General features: G+C 42.3%; 1 protein-coding gene across 42 annotated transcripts in view; it reads right to left on the bottom strand.

Annotated features, from left to right (window-relative positions):
• LIMCH1 (LIM and calponin homology domains 1) overlaps nucleotides 1-18,991 on the bottom strand; it is a 352,732-nt gene that overhangs the window by 103,222 nt on the left and 230,519 nt on the right. The window lies entirely within an intron of this gene.

The following is an 18,991-nucleotide window of genomic DNA, read 5'->3' as shown; positions in this document are numbered from 1 at the left end:
TGGTCCAGAAGTTAAGAATCTACCTGCCAATGCAAGGAACAAGGATTCGATCCCTGTTCTGGGGAGATTCCATATCCTGAGAGGTAACTACTAAGCCTTCACTTTTATGCCTGTGTTCTGAAACAAGAGAGTATCCCTTGCTTGCCACAATTAATGAGAGCCTGCTTGCAGCGCCGAAGACCCAACACAGCCAAAAATAAATAAATACATAATTTTTTTTGTTTAAAAAAAAGAAAAGTGTAACTTAGCGATTTGAGGGCACTAGTTCCAGGTGGCGCTAGTGATAAAGAACCTGCCTGCCAATGCAGGAGACACAAGAGATGGTGGTTTGATCCCATCTCTAGGTCAGCAAGATCCCCTGGAGAAGGGCATGACAATCCACTTCAGTAATCTTGCCTGGAAAATCCCATGGACAGGGGGAGCCTGGTGGGCTACAGTCCATACGGTCACAAAGAGTCGGACACGACTGAGCAACTGAACTGAACTGAACTGAAGCAACTTAATACACAGTACTCCTATTGCTTCAAAGTTTTGTCCATGTCTTATTGCCTAGAATCTGGTTCAACATTAAAAAAAAAAAATAGGTTTTACTACCTAAGAGTCACCTTCAAGTTTTCCTTTCTAACTGATCTTCAAAAATACATCCTTCATCAGTGGGTTTTGATCAATAATACCTCTTTGTGGACTGTAAACTGAATTAAATTGGTGGGGGGAATTTAGACTTAACTGGAAGGGGAAAAAGAGGGGGCAAGAAAATCTTTTGGAAATAATATCAAAGACTTTCTTCATGGTGATTCATTTGTCTATCAGATATAAGTTGACTTTGGCCTGGCAGAGTAGCAGACACATTCAACAGCTGAGGAAGGCTCTGGTCTTCATCTGTTCGGAGTCATTAAGAATAAACAAATGGCTCTGGAAGGGATGGCAAATTGTGAGTCATCCTTTAGGAACTCTAGGACATTAGCTGCAGATTCATCAGTTATGTCTTCGTAAAAGACTTTGTAAAAGACGAGCTAACTGGTTCCATCAGGTAGTTCAAACTTCAGGAAAGGAATGATGAAGACTGGTTCCAAGAGCCAGATCAATATGAAGTGAGAGTGAAATCTGCTCAGTCATGTCCAATGCTTTGTGACCCCATGGACTATACAGTCCATGGAATTCTCTAGACCAGAATACTGGAATGGGTAGCTGTTCCCTTTTCCACGGAATCTTCCCAACCCAGGGACTGAACCCAGGTCTCCCACATTGCAGGTGGATTGTTTACCAGCTGAGTCACCAGGGAAGGAAATGCTATCTAAATGCTCTAAGACAGATGCTACAAAAATCTGAAGTCATGGTGGTGGTAAATGAATCATATATTCGAAGTGCAATTTAACAAAGTGAACAAAAATCATTGTATTTCCCAATGAGCAGTGTGTAGGCAGGATTCTGCTAATAAGACAGGCCCCAAGAATCCCACCCCCTGGGGGACACACTCTATACAATCTCCTTCCCTTGAGTGCCAGTGGAGCGTGTGCATATGGTAGATTACCACTCTGTGATTATGTCATTAACCACTTGGCTTTGAGTTGATCAAAAGAAAGACGGCCTGACTGTGCCTGACCTAATCATGGGAGCTTTACAAAGAAGGTGAAGTCAGAGTTCCTGCTGGCCATAGGTTCTATAGCTGCAAGGAGATGCATTCTGTCAAAAACCACATGAGCTACGAAGAGGCCTGGAAGAAGCTCAGCTTGGACTTCAGCCCCTGCCAACACCTCAGTTTCAGCACTGTGGGACCCTGAACAAAGAATTTAGTCACACCATGTCAATATTCTGATTATAGAAACTAAGATATTGACTGAAGATGCTAAGTTTATAGTAATTTTTTATGCAGCAATGAAAATTAATACATCTAGGCTCAAAATAACAAGAGCAAAAGCAATAAATTGCTAACCTTTATATAGCCTTTATTAAATGCCAAGTATTCTTTCAAGAATTTTACATATGTTAACTCATTTAATTCCTGCACAACCTTATGAGGTAGGTACTATGATCATCCTCATTTATAGATGAGCAGTGTGAGGCATGGAACAATTAAGCGTCATTAAGGCTTCCCTAATAGTTCAGTTGGTAAAGAATCTGCCTGCAATGCAGGAGATCCTCATTTGATTCTTGGGTCAGGAAGATCCCCTGGAGAAGGGATAGGCTACCCACCCCAGTACTCTTGGGCTTCCCTTGTGGCTCAGCTGGTAATTGAACTGGCCCACAACGTGGGAGACCTGTGTTCGATCCCTGGGTTGGGAAGATCCCCTGGAGAAGGGAAAAGCTACCAGCTCCAGTATTCTGCCCTGGAGAATTCTATGGACTGTAGAGACTGTGGGGCTGCAAAGAGTCAGACATGACCAGTGACTTTCACTTCACTTCAACCAGTGAGTGGTGAAGGAACAAAGGCTGCACAGCCAGGAAAGAATGGAGGTGCAAAAAAACATGGCAGACATGAGGAAATCAAGCCTCAAATCTCAGGCTGGTACCAAAGGAAGAGGAGGCTTTGGAGTCAGGGGCTGATCAAAGGGGCCCTTGAAGGCCATGGAGGGCAGAGGGGTGGTAATGTGAGAAGTAAATGCCCAGGTCTGCAGCAGAAGTAGATTGTTGGGGGTAGGCCTCGGGGAGGAGATGTGCAAATAAGGACTTCAGAGGAACAAGGCAGGAGACAGGGAAACCAATGAGGAGATACTCCAATCTCACTTCCCCCTAACAGAGGCTGGCTCACCCCAGTATGTTGTCTTTCCTGTGTCCCTGGATTTTTTTCAGTGGGTAAGAAGTACCATCATTCATAAGACCCATGTCATGTACAAGACACATTGTAGACTGACACTCTGAAGTCATCCATACCCTTCACAGTCTCTTCTCCAATCACTTTACATGTTTTAAAATTATCCAACTTCTCTTTGGAGTTTTTCTATTTTGCATCCCACTTCCAGAGGTTTGTAGATGCTCAGGTGAGTCTTTTGCAGGGCATGCAGCAATCTTGCTGGTTGGCCTATGAGCTCTGAGGGCTTCTAACCCAGAGGAAATTAAGGGATGGGTCTCAGAACTCTTTAGGAATCATCTGGGACCCCAATAATAAGAACAGACCAGTGACCCCCACGTGGTCCCATCAGAGGCGCATGACTGTGGCACATGAGATTTTCAAGAAGGCGTGAAAGTGTTCTTCCCACATGCACTAGCAGAAGTGCCCCTGAGCACCGCTCTATCTTCAGTACACAGACTGCAAACACAGAAGCGCTGTGTTGCCAGTCAGGCTGAACGTTTTGGGCTGTGAGATTTAAATAACGGCAGATCTCCTTCCAGTTTCGTGCTGCAACCTAATGATGCTGGAGGGGAGCCAGACCCCAGTCAGGAGAAAAGCCAGAAGGAAGAGCCCCCTCAGCCAAGAGCTAACAAGGGCAGCGACCAGAGTGGGCAGGGAGGGCTGTGCCTTTAATTACTTAAAATGCATCCTGCAAATTCCCATCTGCCTTGCTCTTCACGCTGAGTTTTTTCCACATTTACAACTCCAAGCAAAACTAACAACCTAGTGTCTTAGCTTCTGAAGCCAAGCAACACAACCATGTCTCAATCCTGGGAAAGATGTGGAGACACTGATTTACTGCAGTGACTATTCTATTTAGCTCTTCAGTTCAGTTCAGTTCAGTTCAGTTGCTCAGTCGTGTCCGACTCTTTGCGACCCCATGAATCACAGCACGCCAGGCCTCCCTGTCCATCCCCAACTCCCGGAGTTCACTCAGACTCACGTCCATTGAGTCAGTGATGCCATCCAGCCATCTCATCCTCTGTCGTCCCCTTCTCCTCCTGCCCCCAATCCCTCCCAGCATCAAAGTCTTTCCCAATGAGTCAACTCTTCGCTAGTATTGCAAACTCATTAATTCTTAGACTTCAAAAGAAGTTTTTAAAAATCTCTTCAAAAATGTCAATGTCATGATAAAACAAAAATTGGAGACTGAAGAGACATGATAACCAAATGTATCATATGACCTTTGATTGGATCTTAGATCCAGAAAGAAAAAGTATAATAAAGACTATGAAAGTTCAATTTAAAGGTGGACTGTTGTTGGATAACATTATTGGATGAAGGTTAATTTTCTTAGGCATGACAATGATGGTGTTGTGGTTATATGAAAGAATACTTTTATTTTTAGGCAAACATATGTATTTTTCAAGGACAAGTTATCATGTCTATAACATAATTTCAAATGGTTTAAGAAAATAAAATGTGCATGTGCGTGTAGTATAGAATGCGGTGGTATAGAATCCACCTCCAACACAGGAGCCTCAGGAGATGCGGGTTCAATCCCTGTTCAGGAAGATCCCCTGGAGGAGGGCATGGCAATCCACTCCAGTATTCTTGCCTGGAGAATCCCATGGATAGGAGGAGCCTGGCAGGTTACAGTCCACAGGGCTGCACAGAGTCGGACACAATTGAAGTGACTTAGAATGCAGACACGTGTACGGAAAGGAGAGATGGAAATAGATGGGGAGAGAGAGGATGCTATCTGTCGATTATGGAGAAAGAGATAAAGTAAGTATGGCAAAAAACTAATAATTGGCAAATATAGATCTCAAAACTTGGCCATTCTTTTTTTTACAGACTGGTGGGCTACAGTCCAAAGAGTGGCAAAGACAGTAAATGTGGCATTGTGGGCATATGGTGGTCTCTGTCAAAATGACTTAACTCTACCTTGCATGCATGATTAGTTGCTTACGAATGTCTGACTCTTTGCAACCCCATGGACTGTAGCCTTCCAGTCTCCTCTGTCCATGGGATTTTCCAGGCAAGAATACTGGAATGGGTTGCCATTTCTTTCTCCAGGGGATCTTCCTGACCCAGGGATCAAAACTGCATCTCCTGTGTCTCTGGCATTGCAGGCAGATTCTTTATCTGCTGAGCCATCGGTGAAGCCCCAACTCTGTCACTGTAGCCAGACAAATACGCAAACGAGTGGAAGTGTCAGCCTCCCTATACATTTCACTTACACAAGCATTGGGTTGGATTTGGCCCACAGGCTGTAGCCCACTGGCCTTGTTCTAGGTAACCAGTATTCCAGTATTGATTATGCCATCTATACATTTGAAAACTTTCCCAAAAAGTTTAGAGAAAAGGTTTTTAAATGTGTAAAAATGTATTCACTTCCATAGGGCTGTGAGTTCACTGGCAAAACCAGTTTCCTAAAACTGAAGGGAAAAATAACAGTTACCTCGGAGACAACTGTTGCAGTCTCTGAGGTAAAGGCTCCGGCACTGCTGATGGAAAGTTTTCTATTTTTGGCTAATGGGAAAGTGCAGTAACATGAGTCTCAATTCAACACAGATGCGGAACATAAAGTTCCTGAAAGAGTCCATTTTGTGCTCAACCAATAGTAATGTATAGGTTTATACCTCTGTTTACCTAAGGACTATGCATTCACTCCTGGTTCTTGGCCCAGGGGGTTCCCATGCCACTAATCTGTGGGCCCACAGTGTGCATGAAAACATTTCCTGGGGGCCTGGGTTGAGGCCTGAGCTTTCAGCCCTCCCCAGGGCCTCTTCTCTGAGGAAATCCTGATGCTTCTCTCCCTTCCCTTCTTGCTCCAAAGTCAAGATGAAGGAAGGCCAGGATGGTCTCCACCTCCAGAGTTTCCCCAGCATATAGTAGGTACTTCCCCTGGTGGCTCAGAAGGTAAAGCGTCTGCCTACAATGCGGGAGACCCAAGTTCAATCCCTGGGTTGGGAAGATCCCCTGGAGAAGGAAATGGCACCCCACTCCAATACTCTTGCCTGGAAAATCCCATGGACGGAGGAGCCTGGTAGGTTACAGTCCACAGGGTCACAAAGAGTTGGACACAACTGAGAGATTTCACTCCACTAAATATTTAAAACAAATTAAGCACTGTGGTCATGCATGGATGTGAGAGTTGGACTGTGAAGAAGGCTGAGCGCCAAAGAATTGATGCTTTTGAACTGTGGTGTTGGAGAAGACTCTTGAGAGTCCCTTGGACTGCAAGGAGATCCAACCAGTCCATTCTGAAGGAGATCAACCCTGGGATATTTTTGGAAGGAATGATGCTAAAGCTGAAACTCCAGTACTTTGGCCACCTCATGTGAAGAGTTGACTCACTGGAAAAGACTCTGATGCTGGGAGGGATTGGGGGCAGGAGGAGAAGGGGACAACAGAGGATGAGATGGCTGGATGTCATCATGGACTCGATGGACGTTGAGTCTGAGTGAACTCCGGGAGATGGTGATGGACAGGGAGGCCTGGCGTGCTGCGATTCATGGGGTTGCAAACAGTCAGACACAACTGAGCGACTGAACTGAACTGAACTGAAGTACTACATTCTAGGTACTTAGAAGAATGAAAAAAAAAAAACCTACAAAATTCTGGTAGATGAAATGAGAAGGACTTAGAAGTATCTTATCTTCAGGATTAATTTTCATGATCTATTATATAGCTGGATTTGTTCAAGATACATGTAAACAGAGGGTTTGTTTAAGAAAAATTGTCTCATTCAACAATGGAAATGAGGGAACAAATGTACCATGGAACACAGCATACCAGTTTTGGGAGTCAGGAGGACTCCAGTTAGAATCCCAGCCTCATCCATATACTAGTTACATGGCTTTGGGCATGGTTCCTAATATTTCTGATCTTTGGATTTCTAATCTGTGATGTGGGGGATGCCATTAATCTTATATGGATGACAGAATTATGAGAGTTGGACTGTAAAAAAGGCTGAGTGCCAAAGAATTGATGCTTTTGAACTGTGGTTATGAAGAAGACTCTTGAGAGTCCCTTAGACTGCAAGGAGATTAAGCCAGTCCATCCTAAAGGAGATCAGTCCTGGGTGCTCATTGGAAGGACTGTTGCTGAAGTTGAAGCTCCAATACTTTGGCCACCTGATGCAAAGAGCTGACTCACTGGAAAAGACCCTGATGCTGGGAAAGACTGAGGGCAGGAGGAGAAGCGGACAACAGGGGATGAGATGGTTGGATGGCATCACTGACTCAATGGACATGAGTTTGAGCAAGTTCAGGGAGTTGGTGATGGACAGGGAAGCCTTGGGTGCTCTAGTCAGTAGGGTTGCAGAATCAGATGCAACTTGGTGACTGAAGAACAACAAATGTATTGAGAACATAGCCCCATGTCTCTAGTGTTTCCAGACACTCATTATACGAATGTTATGTATTATTATGGCTTTATTGCCAACTCAGGTTAAGAAGGGACCACAGAAAGTGAGAAAACTCTATCCATCCACAAAACCCAGTATTTATCGCCCTTGCCGGTTACATGGGAGATTTTTTTTTCGTTTTTAAAAGGGTAGTTGCAATTACTGTTTAGTTAGTTTTACAAATAGGCAACTTAACTTATTCAGGCTGCCTTAAACCCAAGTGTAAGCTATGTACCAAAAGTCCATTTCTAAGAAGATGGCTTGTAGGTTATCATTTGTGATTAACTCACAGAATTAGTCTTTGCATGGTGGTTGCCAGTTTAGGCCACAAAAACCTACTTAATCCAAAATGTAACTGAAGAGGGGTCTTAATTACACTATGGAACCTAACAGCTGAGTAGAACAATGTCTCAGTTGCAAAGCTTATTCAGAAAGGCCAGCCTGTGCTCTAGGCTGTAGTCAGATGGAGGAGTCCAAAGGCCATAGCAGAGGCTTCCGTGGCCCAAGGGGGCACCTCAGGAGGGAGGGGCAAGAGTGAGAGGGAAGACAGGCAGGCCCACCATTCATTCCCGCACAGCCCCCGAGACACATCACTGTCTCACCTAGGCTCTCCCTACTGTCTTCAGAAGGCAGCAAGCACCTGCTTGCTACCTTTTGCTTTCTCTGCTGTCATTTCCAACTGGCAAAGGGTTTCTCCTTTCCCTTGACTCATTGCGGAGCAACGTGTAGCTATATCTCTGGCTCTGAGGAAGGCACCAGTCCTTAGTGGATCTCTAGAGAAACCAGACAGGGATTGAGAAGCCTTCTGCTCTACCCAGTCTCCTTGGCTCTATTTCCTTTATAGCCAACAGGGAAAGGGCAACATGATGATGGATTTGGAGTTCACAGAAAATGAACGTTTAACGTTCATTTGGGTTTCAAATGAACCCAGACGTCTATATTGCCAGGTATTTAAAATACAACATATATTTTCAGAACTGGATTAGAAGTTTCAAGCCTCAATTTTTTTTTTTAAAGATCAGTAAAATAAGAAGCTTTCTAGACTTTTAGCAGTGATACTAGATGCTTCAATAAATCGAACTATGTCAAAGTTTTGAGTGAATATAAATTAGAAATCTAGCATTCTATTCATACTAAGTCAAACAAGTGGAATCAAAATGTCACAAATTTTTTAGCTAGGCAAAAAATATTAAATTTTCTAAAACATGTATTATACATACTATTTAGAATACGCATACAAAAGCTTTTCTGCTGTGCTTGATAAAGGCTTGGGAAAGAACTTTAAAAGAGAAAGAGAAAGATAAATTGGAAAACAAACTAAATGAAATGGGAGCACTGAATATGAAACAGAAAAAGCGAAACAAGCTAGGTAAAAGTAAAAGATCAGCACATGGTCCAGGTTTTAAACATGGCTGCTCATTAGAGTCACATCTGGAGCTCTGGAGAAAAAGCAATACCTGGGCTTCTTAGATATACCTATCATTTACAAGTGTACATTTAATTTCCAAATACATGGGCTTTTTAAAGTATCTTGGATATTAATTTCTCACATAAATGCTTTCTTCTCTGTAATCATCTTCTGTTTTTTCAGTCTTGTAACCTTGAGGCTTTCCATGGCTAAGTCAAAGATCTCTCTTGGTAAATGTCACACTGCACTTGAAACTATGTGGATTATTTTCAAATGTCTTTTCATATTGATTTCTAACATAATTCCACAGTAATAAGAGAACAGACTCTGTATGATTTCAGTACTTTAAACCATGAAATTTTTCACCTTGTTTTATGTCCCTGGATATGTTCCAGTGTCTCCTGGTTTATAATCTTTAGGAACTTGAATAGAATTTGTACCCTGCTGTTGTGTAAACATTGTATACATCTTAATTATGTTGAATTGATTCATAGGACTTTTCAGGTCTACCATATCCTTCTACTTTTCTGACTATTCATTCTATTAGTTTTTGAGAGTTTGATATTGAAACTCCAGCTAAAAATCTTAATTTATCTACTTGAAAAATAATTATAATATACAGTGAAATGATATGTAACTTTGTTCTGTATTTTCCAAGTCGCCTATAAATGTTATCATATTTTCATAATTAAAAAATTTTAATGCTATATATATATAAGCCTCTGAATAATTTTCCATTTCTATAAAGGAAAAGATTAGGTGGAGGGAGCACAATATAAACTGACGTTACATCTGGTGGATTTATTATCTTAACCCATTTTCTATAGTAAATATTTGCTTCAAAAATCTTAATAAGGATTACGGTTACTCAGAAAGATTTGCAAGCATATCAGAGAAGATCCAGACTTTTCCAGAAAATCAATAACTAATAGCAATGTTACTTTTCTATTCTATCTCTAAGGCTTTTTTTTTTTTAATGGTTTTTGCTAGGTTTCCTGCATTTGAAGCAAACAAATTCCCTCTAACAGAAGTGCAATTATGAAATTGAGAACTTAAGGAATAAATTACCAAAATATCTGCAGGAACTTACCCCACAGTTATTAGAATCTAGGGATTTCCTGTACCTGCCGTGAGTTCACAGTCGCTCTCCTAACCTGCATGGGTTCCAGCCTGGCTCCATTAATTGGCCCATGTCCAGCCACAATCAGTACTCGCCAGACTTTCAACGCACTTGAGTTTTCCAGGAGCACTTAATGAGGATACCAGGCCTTCCACTGAGAGGCAAAGGCGGCTTACTCTGCCTGGGGGAATTCTGGGGAAGTCTGACCCAGAAGGTGGCCTCTGGGTTGCTGCTTGCAAAAGAAGAAAAAATGTTATGGATGGGAAGTGAGCAGAAGCACAGTGAGTTGCAAGGAGAGAATGGGGAGGGGAAGAGAGTTCTGCAAGGTGAACTTGGGAGAGTTCGTGAGAGCCTTGTGAAGGATTTGGGAAGCCTTGTGAAGCACTGTTCTCTAGGCATTGGGGAATCACGTCCAGGTAATAAGGACAGAAAGAGTACTGCGATCGACCTCTATTTTAGGAGAATAAGTTGGGTGGCAGCAGGAGAGAGCCCCTGGGTGGAGGAGAGGGTCCGTTCAAAATTATAAGAGCTCTGGGAGACGTGGAAAAGCCTGAACTCCTTCAGAAGTACTGAGTTAGCCGAAACAACTCACTTGGGATTTTCTATAGGATGAAATGGAAAAACTCAAACGAACTTTTTGGCCAACTCAACAGTAAGGGCAGAAAAGGGAAAGGGTACCAGCACCCACTGTCGGCTTGGCAGTTGAGTGGATTCAGGAATAGAGAGTGAGGAGATGGAGTGGGGTTCGGAGTGATGAAGTTTTCAGCCATTAAGACCATCTTAAAAAATAGAGGAAGCAGGGAGATTTGTGAGAAACAGAAATAATAAATGAAGCTTGGAACATTCCATATTCCAAGAGCCACGGTTCATCAGGAGCTTGTATTTTGGTTGGCTACTCAGAGGCTGAACGACCCTGGGCAAGTTGCTTACATAATCTCTGCCTCAGCTTGCTCTTGAAAGCCCAGGTCCTTACAAAGACTTACAAGGCCCTACAGGAGCCGCTGCCCACTACCTCTCTGACCCACCCCCACCTTGGTCCCTTTCCCTGCAGCCAGGCACAGCTCCTTCCCTGCTGATCCTCAACCAACCAAGAAGATCCCTGCCAGGGCTCCGTTTCTTACCTAGGTATTATCTAGAATGATCCTTTCTTTTTTAAAAACATAATTAAGATTTATACAATTTCCACATAACAGAAGGATACAAATTCCATTCAAGTTCCCATAGATTGTAAACTAGGAGACACTGGAACATACCCAAGGACATAAAACAAGGTGCAGAAATTTCAGGGTCTAAAGGTATTGAAATCATACAGCATCTGTTATCACTGTGGATGTTAGAAATCAATATAGAATGATCACTCATATACAAAAAGTAAGCAGTCAAGATATATGCATGGAATGAATGAATGACCATAATTGTGGGGATACATATAATGTCATAAAGATGTTGTGGAGTTAAATAAGAAAATATATGTAAAGTGCTTTTAAAATAGAACAATGTTCGACACAATAAATGTTTTCCATTGTGATATTTATTTCTACTATTAGAATAAAACTGTTGAGTAATCAATGAATGGAATTTCTGATTAGAAGGACATTACGACATTGGGGACAATGTCAGCGGAATGATAGAGTGAAAACCAGATTGCAGGAAGTTAGGAAATTAGTGTAGACTAAAAACAATAGAGAAAACACAAAGAGACACTTCTGGGAAGTTTAGCAGAGAAGAGATTAAGAAAAGGTATGGTGGGTCAAAGGAAGGCCGGCTGATTGTTTATTTTAGTAAAGTGGCAGGTAAGGAGAGACACGGAACCCTGCTTGCCCCAGAGCTTCTTTGCCCTCCCAGACCACTGATGTTAGCCTCCTTATGAGGAATCCTCGTTGCGAGTAAGGTCTGAGCCATCAGTTTTCCCTATAATGACCTTCCATCCTGCTCACCATTTCCATCAGTCGTGGAGAACTCTGGTCCCATGTAGACTACAGTCAACATTCCAGGTGACTTTACATTCTACACAGCAACCTGCTCGACAGCCTGGCTTTATAGTCTGACTGCCTCAATTCCAACAGTTTTTACTCATACACTCCATTTTAGGATCATAATTATCACTCACACCTGCCCTGTTGGAATCCCAGTTTCCAATATCCTGCTCCTTGGCCTGAGTGCCTCTCCTCCCGGCTTTCTCATTCCTTCTCTCCCACACACCTGCTCTTTCATCTCTAGACCCTGTCTTTTCCTTTCAGTTCATTTCCCTCTCCTCTCATTGCCTTATTTCCTTCCTGACCCAGTCCAGAGCAGTATGACTACTCAGCTGCTCCACTGCCTGGACCTTCAACAGCCCCCGCTCTCCGCCTTTGCCCTAGGGAGCAATGACCAGGAAAAGGAAACGCAGAGGTGGAACAGCTAGCCCTGGACATGAGCCTTGGGGGCTCAGCCAACCACTTTTGTCTCTGCTTGAGGCCGGGAACAGGTATGCCCACTCCTCATGTTTCTCCATGGAGGAAGAACACTCCTGGCCCCTCACTCTTCCTCCCCTAGGTTGGTTTGGGAGAAGGAACGGGGAGGGCGTGCTTGGTTCAGCCAGCTTGGGATTTCCTCTCTGTGGCAGATGGCCTGTCCATAGGACACATGTGTCCTGTCTGTCTCTGCCATGCGGGAAGGGGCCTCTCTCTGGGGCGGGGGGCGGGGGGTGATGCCTGTGGTTGTCCAGCTGTGCTGGGAATTGGTGAATAAATTTGTTTAATTCAGGAGCAAGGATTAGCAAACCCAGTTGGTTGCAGCTCTAAACCCATGCTCTCCTATTTGTTTCATAAGAAGTAAAGCTGATGTTTTCATCTGTATCTGACTCCTCTGTTTATGTCTCAGCTGGGAGGGAAAGAGAGGAGTGTTATTTTCTGATCACCCTAAATCCCTAGCTCTCTGCTCCTAATGCTACTGGAAATGATGGTGCTTTACTGGCTCCAGAACTGCTACATATTTCCAAGCTCCTGCCTCGGTGGGCCCACTTGGTCATCCTTCTGGGGCTCCCGGCCAGCCCTTCTCCCATCCTTGCAGCGGGTTTCACAAACCTCCTCTGCTTTCTAAAAGCTCTCTGCCATGGCCTCACCTTCTTCTCCCATCAACAGATAGATGTCATTAGCTCCCAAGAGTTAATCCTTTTGCATCACCCTTCCCACATTCTGCATCTAAACACTTTTTAAGAAGAGAATATAAAGTTGACAACTGCAGACATTTGCAAGCAATCTGTTAACATGTTTTCATCAATGGGAGTGAAATGCAGGTCAGTGTCAGAGTGAAGAGCAAATAGCCAGCAGTTAGGCTCTATTATCTTTAATTTTTATACTTATTCAAAATTATTAATTGCATATGTATAGTATGAAAGGGTTTCCTAGGTGGCTCAGGGCTAAAGAATCTGCCTGCCAAACAAGAGATGTGGGTTCAGTCCCTGGGTTGGGAATATCCCCTGGGGAGGAAATGGCAACCCACTCCAGTATTCTTGCCTGGAAAAGGAAATGTCAACCCATTCCAGTATTCTTGCGTATCTCCCATGGAAAGGAGCTTGGTGGGCTACAGTCCATGGGGTCTCAAAGAGTCGGACACAACTTAGCAACTAAACAGCAACAATAAGTATGAAAGGCAATGTGCTAAATGCTTTGGGCAGGAAAGGGTCTTGATGAGAGCTAGGACTCTTATTCGTAAGTGAGAGAGGCCCAGATGGACAGAGGTTTTTATTGGATTATAGAGCCCAGTGCATCCCAGCTAGGAGGTAGGGGGGCAGCTGACCCTTTGAAACAACAGGAAACCAGGGCTTCATCTATTTGGAGCCTGGAATTGCTTCATCTCCTATCCACTTGCTCTGCACACTGGCTGGCTTGCTTTCAGCACACACAGGTTTCCTTCGCATGGATCCCCTAGATGCCAATCTCATACATGAATCTTGTTACCACCTGAGAGGACTAACTTTTTCATTTGCAGTTTGAAAAAATACCAGGAAAAGGAAAAGACCTTTATTGGTGTGCCTGGGGTCAGGTCCCCTCCCATAGTGACTAATGGGACAAGTTAAAAGAGATCATGAATCATTTAAATCAATGGTGGGGAGGAAGAGGAACCAGAACAGTTTCCCAAAGAAGAATGTGATCCCTTAGGAATGTGTGTTCCCTAGGAAGGGGACCTGGGGCAGACAAAACCAGCAACACTGGCTACCCTCACAAAAGCAGACCAGATGTGGATTTTTATCTCGGAGTTCTTATAGAGTAGAAGACAGAACTACCACTACCATCTTTCACAGTCCAAATATTACAGATCAAATTTAGTTTTTCTCTAAAGATGTTCTTTTCAAAGGGTCTCTGCACTAAGTCGCCATGCTGCCTCAGTCTCCCAGAGGTAACAGGCTTCATGCCAAAGATGGCCAACCATAGAACGAGGCACGCCCATGTTGCTTAACTAACTCTGCTGGAAGAGCTTTTACAAGCACAGTTCCTCATCAGTACGGCAGTTAGAGCCTGGCTCTTCTTGTGTCAGAACACTTACAGAAATAGAGTTCCCAAACCCCAAAGTTCCAGCACCTTGATTTTATCTCTTTCTGGATTCTGACTGTCCACACGGCAGGTGCTTCTCCTTTCAAGGACTTAATATGCAAGCCTACTTAAAGGTCAGTGTCACAGTGCTATCTCAGGAGAACTCAGATGCCTGCCTATCAAAGAAACTGTCCAGATTCCAAGGCTGTTACCCCACCCAAAAGTGACCAAACTCTCTCCCAACTAAAAACAACTGTATTATGTTCTATGGCCAAGTGGCTTTTCAGCATAATTTATGAATTACATTTGGTAATTGAATAAAAAATAGTCTTCAGTTGTGTAAGAATAAAACTGCTTAAATTATCTATCATACTTCATTAAGTAATACTCATATATTTGACACATAATATAACTTCAGCATTTCTTACAGCAGTGATGGTCAAACAATGATCTGTGGACTACTGTGGGTTTGGTACTGATTCATGATGAGAAAAATGAAGAACTGGAAAACAGCATTTAGAAACGTCCATAACAACTTGGCATTCTAACCACATCCAAGTCTGTGATCCCTCGACACATCTCACTGAAAAGAGTACATACCATTCTGGATGTTGTCCAACCTGAATATTGTGTGACCTGGGTAGTTAATGGCACTAGGATCACACATCAGCCCAAACTGGATCACAAATTAAACACACAACAACAAAACGCAAATTAAAACCACAATGAAATACCATCCTCCTGCAATGCTGGAGATCCTGGTTCGATTCCTGGGTCGGGAAGATCCACTGGAGAAGGGGTAGGCTACCCACTCCAGTATTCTTGGGCTTCCCTTGTGGCTCAGCTGGTAAAGAATCTGCCTGCAATGTGGGAGACCTGGGTTCCATCCCTGGGTTGGGAAGATCCTCTGGAGAAGGGAAAGGCTACCCACTCCAGTATTCTGGCCTGGAGAATTCCATGGATTGTATAGTCCATTGGGTCACAAAGAGTAGGACACGACTTTCACTTTCACTTTTTTCAAGATGACTAAAAAAAAAAAAAACACCCCACAGAAAATAACAAGTGTTGGCAAGAATGTGGAACAAGTGGAACCCTTGTGCTTTGCTGGTGGGAACGTGAAATAGTGTAGCTTCTATGGGAAACGGTTTGGCAGTTTCTCAGAAAGTTAAACACAAAGTTAAGTATGATCCAGTAATTCTACTTCTAGGTATATAACTGAAAGAACTGAAAACAGGGACTTAGATATCCATACATCAAAGCTCAAACTGTCTGTCCATAAACAAATGAATGGATAAACAAAATGTGGACCATGGATATAATGGAACATTATCCAGCCTTAAAGGGGAAGGAAATTCTGACATGCAGTGCAACATAGATGAACCCTGAAGACATTATGCTAAGTGAAATTAGCGAGACACCAAAACACAAATACTATATGATTCCACTTACATGAGGTACCTGGAATAGGGAAATTCATAGAGACATAAAGACTCGCAGACTTCATAGAGACTCCCAGACTAGGGGCTGGGAGTTCTGAGGCATGGAAAGATGTTGTTTAACAGGGACAGAGGTACAGTTTGGGACGATGAAAAAATTCTGAAAATGGTTAGTGGTGATTTTGTACCAACAGTGTTAATGCACTTAATGCCACTAGATTATACACCTGAAAAAGGTTAAAATGGTCAATTTAATGTTTTCTATATTTTACCACACACACACAAAAAAACCCCAACAATAATAAACCCTGTTCTTTATCACAATAGTATGAGAATCCTTGTCCTAGAGTGTATGTCCAAAGAGGTTCTGGATCAAATAAAAACTTGGAAAATGCTACATAAAATAGCCCCAGTTGGAGTTCATAAAGCTCAGGCTAACAGTCATGAGAAATTCCTTGCTAAGAAACTTCTTTAATTTAAACTCAGCATTTCCTACCCATATGGACTTCAGAACCTTTTTGTCACCATACATCTTTTAGTATCTCACAAAACGTGGTTTAAGAAATGCTGAGCCAGATAACTACCAAAACATGGTCTGTACTTTCAGATCACACACAAATAAGAGTGCAACAGTCATCACACTTAGGTTGTAGCCTGTAGTTTAAATGATCAACCTTTGGTTAGACCCTCCCATCAGCACCTACAGTGGCCATGTGAACCCCCCAGGAATGCCAGGCTAGCAAGAGTCAAAGAGCCAGGGTCTGCTTCGCCTGTGTGTCCTTTAAGCTCCACAATAAGGATACATTTCACATTTGTCTTTATAGAGCTGCAAGTTAAGACAACGATTTACTAGTTAGGAGTGACCCGAAGAACAAAGTACTTCATAGACTAGGTCAGACATGTGGATGACATTAGAAAAAGAAACAGGCTTTTAGAGTGCAAATGAGTGTGCAAAGCAGGGGTTATATCAGTAGGTACAAATACCATTCCCCCCTATCATATTTAAAGGTCACAACCTTTCTGCTGAGAAGGTGAAAAAGTCAGCAAGAAAGGAAATACCAAAAGGTAAAAAACCAAAAGCAACCTTTGCACTCATCAAAATATAGCATGTCCTAAAGGAGTTTTAGTATTTTTAATTCTTTGGCTGGAGAAAAGCTCACTTAAAATGTTCCACTGACATTAAAACATACGTGCAAAGGAAGAAGAGGTATGCAGAATAGGCTTTTGAAGCACAAAAGAGAAATCTGGTGAAAACATCACAGTCACTCTTTTTATTCTTTCAAGTTTATCAGGTTCTTAGCCCAAGTTGGGGCTGCCTGTACTATTCCAAATTTTGTCTCTGTAATTCAAAAAAGGTGCGGAGAAAAGATTGTCTTCGAATAACTCTAGATTCTTGACTTTATAATCATGCACAAGTGGAAACCACATTTCATCTTCGAGGAACGTTTTTTTAAAAAGATACTCAAAATAATAAATTTTCCATGGATACTAGTTTCCTCTTTCCAAGTTAGTGTTGGGCCTAATTTATACAATCAATCTAATGGGCAAGTTATCTCTTGCAAATAGCACCTAGCACATTCTTGGCATCTGAAAAGAGTTAACATGTTGCATATGCTCTTCATGTTCACAAAACAAGGTACCTGAGAAAAAATATCACTGGGTGGGAGGGTAAGCATAGAAATGTGGAGACCACCAATCAGCTGCAAAGGACCCTCTCCTATGCACTTGGGTTTTGAAAGTGTTTCAGTGGGGCTGGAACTTCCCTGGTGGTCCAGTGGTTAAGACTTCACCTTTCAATGCAGGGGGTGCAGGTTTGATCCCTGGTTGGAGAGCTAAGATCCCACATGCCTCATAGTCAAAAGCCCAGAAAAACATAAAACAGAAAGAGTACTGAAATAAATTCAACAAAGACTTTTAAAAAATGGTCCATATTAAAAAAAAAAAAAAAAAAAAGAAGTACTGAGGCCCTGTAAGGTGTCTGGGACTTTGAAATTTATAACATCTTTAATTCTAGCAACCTACCTCTAAGTATGTCTGCCTTAACAGATGTGGGGAAACACGATGTCTAAAATAAGTTCAGTTGAGTTCACTGTTTAAGTGGTATTTAACTTGGGGATATCGACATTCTGGAGATGAATGGTGGTAATGATCGTGCAATAATGTGAATGTATTTAATGCTATTGAATTGTACACTTAAAATGGTTAAGATGGTAAATTTTGTGTTATGTGTATTTTGGCACAAGGAAACAAAAGGTAAGTTTAGTAGCTTCCCAAGATTACAGAGTGTGTCCATGACAAAGCTAAGAGGTAAACTGGTCTGATTCAAAGCCCATAGTCTTTCCTGATAGCTCTCAAAAATAACAATATAGATGATGGTGGTATTATAAATTAATTACAAACATCATCATTTCCATTCTCATTTTTATCATTGGCTTGATAAGTGCTTATTTTGTGCCAAACACTTTTCTAAGCAATTTATATGTATTCATATGCTTATTCCTCACAACAACCCTACAAGGGAGGTACTATTATTATTCCTATTTTCTAGATGAGAAAGTGAAGTACAGAGAGGTAACATAGTTCCCCCAAGGGCACACAGCTAATAAATCCAGGTAGTCAGAGCCTCGATCCTCTGCTCTTTACCTCTTATTGCATTGCCTCTTGGTATACAAAGACATGGGCTTCCCAGTTGGCTCAGTGGTAAAGAATCTGCCTCCCAATGCAGGAGACTCAGGTTTGATCCCTGAGTCAGGAAGATCCTCTAGAAAAGGAAATGGCAACCACTCCAGTATTCTTGCCTAGGAAATCCCATGGACATAGGAGCCTGGAGAGCTACAGTTTATGGGGTAACAAAGAGTTGGACATGACTGAGCTACTGAGCATGTATATAAAGACATAAACCTCGTTAGTTTATGACGATTCACAAACCAAAAATGTCAAATAGGTTATAAATAATATTTAGATAAGTTAAAATTCTAGTTCACGCCTAGTCTTTGCAGTTATCTATTTTAAAGAGAGCTTAAATACCATCATTCATTAAATTATCCCCATGACTCTGGGCCACATTCCTCTGGCACTGCCTGGACCATGATGTTTGGCAACATGCACACCCAGCTCTGAATTACGGTCAGAGTCTACGACTTCCCCACTGTGTATGCCATGAGTTTTCATGCATGAATTCACCCCCATGTGTAATCCACTATTTTAGGATTAGCACTGTGACTAGTACTCCTGTCTGCAGTAAATTTTTCTTAATTCACTTGGAATAGTTTAAATACTGTTACTATCTATTCTTCAAGCGTCAGCTCTGTAACCATCAGGTTTCTAGG

This window comes from Ovis aries, chromosome 6, assembly GCF_016772045.2.
Source record: "Ovis aries strain OAR_USU_Benz2616 breed Rambouillet chromosome 6, ARS-UI_Ramb_v3.0, whole genome shotgun sequence".
Taxonomy (NCBI): Eukaryota; Metazoa; Chordata; class Mammalia; order Artiodactyla; family Bovidae; genus Ovis; species Ovis aries.
This window is presented reverse-complemented; position numbering and strand designations above follow the sequence as displayed.